At 37.1% G+C, this 3,585-nt stretch overlaps 1 protein-coding gene across 6 annotated transcripts in view; it reads left to right on the forward strand.

The window, feature by feature from the left end:
• Window positions 1-3,288, forward strand: part of CCNT2 (cyclin T2) — a 27,565-nt gene extending 24,277 nt beyond the window's left edge. For all 6 annotated transcript variants that reach the window (XM_042827151.1, XM_042827154.1, XM_042827153.1 and 3 more), the window contains one exon: window positions 1-3,288. This exon is cut by the window's left edge and continues 3,751 nt beyond it. The gene's annotated coding sequence lies outside the window, so the exon portion shown is untranslated.
• The last annotated feature ends 297 nt before the right edge of the window (window positions 3,289-3,585 follow it).

Genomic DNA, 3,585 nt, shown 5'->3' on the forward strand with positions numbered 1-3,585 from the left:
AAAGAACTTTCCTATTTTGATTCTAGGAAATTGTGAATTCTTGTGGACAAAATGTTACTATGCTACATTGAGATTCAAACTGATTTTTGGTTTCTCTGTTTAAAAAAAAAAAAAAAAGTCCATAAAATTCATTGGTTTTGGTTTTCTGTGTAACTGTAAATATGTGAAACTGTATTTGTCTTTGTGTTTGAAGCTAAATTTGGTGTGGTGGTAGTGAAGGATGAGGGGGAGGGAGAGGATACGCAACAAGATGCCAGTGTTCCCTGGCTGAAGCCCACTGCACATCATTGAGTGGTGTGGATTTCAGCCTGGGTAAGGTGTTTGAAATAACTGAAAATTAATGGGATCAGCATCAGCCTCACTGAATAAATGCAATAAAAGGCTAACTGACAACACTGTTATTCTGTTCCTCACTGATTACAGGGTTTTTTGTTGTTGTAAATTTGAGCACATGCATTATGTAATTTGTAAAATGAAGTATTAGTGGAGACCTTGCTACAACACTATTGAAAATCTTCCTTTTTTGTGAGATAGGAGGTTTAGAGAATAGTGAGATTCTTTTGTGTGTTGAATCTTAGTTCTGTTCCTAATGGTGGAAGTGCTGACATGTATCTCACTGTGATCTGGTACTTCGGTATTTGCATAAACAGGCAGTCCTGTATGTTCTTTTGGCAAACTGTAAATATAAATGTTTCATATTAGCATAGCTGAATTTTTGAGGTACAGACATTTGTGTGGGATTAGAGAACTTTATTTCTAAGAACTTGTAAAAAAAAAAAAAAAGATATTTTCAATAAAATTCCCTACCTCACCTCTATTGTGCAGAAATTATCCCATTTCCTATGTTCAGTTTTCCGACTTCATTTGTAGATGCAAATATCTTTTTTGTTATTAGCAAAAATAGTATTTTCCATTAAATCAATCAAATAGTGAACTACTTTAAATTTGAAGCATAATTTATTTCCTTTGTTTCCTTCACTGTATGGTGCTCAGGTTTAGGAACACATGGTAAATAGTATTTGCACACAACAGAGGCAAATTCTAGAAGTTTTTATGGCATCTGGAGCGATGCATGTATCTGTTCCCTAACTCTGCCTGTGTGAATTTAATTGTAAAGGGATTGGCCATAGTTGATACCGCTTTGGTTTTTTGGTACCTTCATGGCTGGGGGGAGGAAAGTGAAAGGGGAGGAAGGGAGTGATAGGAACCTTCTCTTTGTAAAACCATGGGTGGAAAGGTTCCTAGTCCCCTTTGTGTAAAGGGGATTTGAAGAAACAATGTGTTTGCTTTCTTTAATCGCAGTTGTAAATACACATTCTGAGATCTAAAAATAGAAAACAAAGTCTAAAAGATTTCCAAGTTACTCTAAGATGAGCTAGCCAATTAATCCATCCTTTCTCTGAAATATTTAACTCCTTACGCTTTGGGGGGCTGGAGGGGAAAGCGAGAAGTACTCCCTCATGTTGCTGCAGGGAATGACATTCCTGGAGAAGGAATAGCCTGCAGACCTGGATAGAGTGAACTTAAATCAATAATCTTTACTCTTAAAAGTCGGAGGTACTTGGTTTTTGTTCCTTTATGTTCCCCCAATAAGATTGAACCAATTTTCTTGCCATAGTTCAGAGGCTGTTTTGGCAATACCTGTAAACCTCATTTTCTGAAGCTGCCTCATGGCATGGGTCCCTTTGGGAAATAGGGGAGAAAAGATTGGTCTGCTCTGGGGGTTGGAATCATTTCCTCAGGAGCGATTTTGATCTTTTTAGTTTGAATGCAAGAACTGGACTTGAGATAGGGTTGTAGCAAATAGCACCAGTTCATGCTGAACTTTGTGAGAAAGGCGTGCAAGATGATTATAGTTTTGAGCCCAAATCTTAAAGATTGTGGGTTTTCTGGGCTTGATGTCTGTGTCCTTCAGAAAAAGATCAGTGCATGTATTTTGAGAGGAATATTTTAATGTCATTGGTGTCTGTAGTTTCAAGACCAGTGCAGAATAGTTGGGTTGGCAAGTCTTAAGAAAGCTAACTTTTTCCTGAGTGACAGCTCAGAGCTTTAAATGTTATTAATAGAATAAATATTAGGTATCCTCTAAAAAGGTAAAGGGACGTGCTTTCACACGCTCGAATTTTAACTCCAAACGTTGAGGAATCTTGGTGTTACAGTGTAGCTGTACCTGCTCCCTGGTAGCTTGCATGCTTTTATAATGCATTCTTCACTGCTCTTTTGCTTCTGGCCCACAGTTTTAGGAATACTGTGCTATATATAAAAGAAAAAACTGAAGGCTTGCCCTCCTTAAATACAATAAATCGTAAGGCAAGCGTCCCTTTTCTGAGTCAGTCATCATATATTTTAAAAAAAAAAAAAATTAAGGTTTTTCAACAGTTTATCTGAACTATCTGGATTCTGATGTGAAAAATCTGTCATCTCCCTATGTCAGAAATATGCAGTTGTCAGACTTGTCTGTAGAATGTTCTACTATGCCAGACCCAGCTGAGCTGCCTGAGATGCCCCAAATCAACATGACTGTTTAGCTGTGCTGAACATGTGGCTGGTATGCAGTTGCATATCCTTGGGTCTCAAACATGCTTAAGCTTAAGGAATTTTTGTTGCAAGCACTGGCATTGGACAACAATCTCTCTTTCTAAATCCAGTTAAGCAAAAGCAAAAATTCACTTTCATACTGGTAAAATTCTCAGGTTCAGGTTTAAAAACTTTAATGCTTATTTAAAAAATGGAAATTAACTTTAATTAGCTGAACTAAACATTACATTCAAGCTCTAAACAACAATTACTAACATGAAAAGTAGGGAACTCAGACTTTAGCAGAGGATGTTAGTTTCGCATATAGGATGTGCGTAAGGAGGAAGGTTCAGAGCTGTGAACGTTTATAATTAATTGCATGTCTTAAAGCATTCCCACTTTTTCTCTGTTCCCAGTATCATTTCATGTTAAACAAAAACTCATGTTTACGTTGCAGCCTTTTTGGAGACATTACCTTAATCTTAGAAGAATTGGTATACTTTATGGACATAATTATGTACATCCTACCTGAGTTCATGTGCCAGGGCTTCTACCTTTATTCAGCAAGGTACTTCAATGTGAAGATGCTCAAGTTACCATGGATTTTGACAGGAGGACCAGCCGGTATTCCTCAAAATGGGACTGATAACTGTTTAAACTTGGAAGATTTCTGTAATGCTAAGATTTCTCTTTATACTGGCATGATGTTCTGTTACTGTAATGTGACATCATACCTACAGAAACTATTAATAAAGAATTTTGCTAGAAGTACTGATTTCTCTTCATTTTTATGAAATTTAGACCAAATAGCTCTCTGAAGTCAGGCTACTGGAATAATATAAGATTTAAAAGCTATTTAAGTAACTGAAGAGTTTGACGCTCTGTAGAAAGTTGATGTTCTACAAACCAACTTTTTGTTGCTTTCCTTCTTCCCATTTTGTGAAACGCCCATTTTTGATATCACTGCTGGTGCAGAAATCAGGGCCTTTAACTTCTGAGGGCTCAGCCCCTAAAAGTTCCAGGGCTGAATTTTACTGCATTTCTTCTTAGAACCCAGCCACTCACATC

This window comes from Centrocercus urophasianus, unplaced genomic scaffold (genome assembly GCF_019232065.1).
Source record: "Centrocercus urophasianus isolate 14NV4802_14NV808 unplaced genomic scaffold, USGS_Curo_1.0 seq_28, whole genome shotgun sequence".
In the NCBI taxonomy this organism is placed as follows: Eukaryota; Metazoa; Chordata; class Aves; order Galliformes; family Phasianidae; genus Centrocercus; species Centrocercus urophasianus.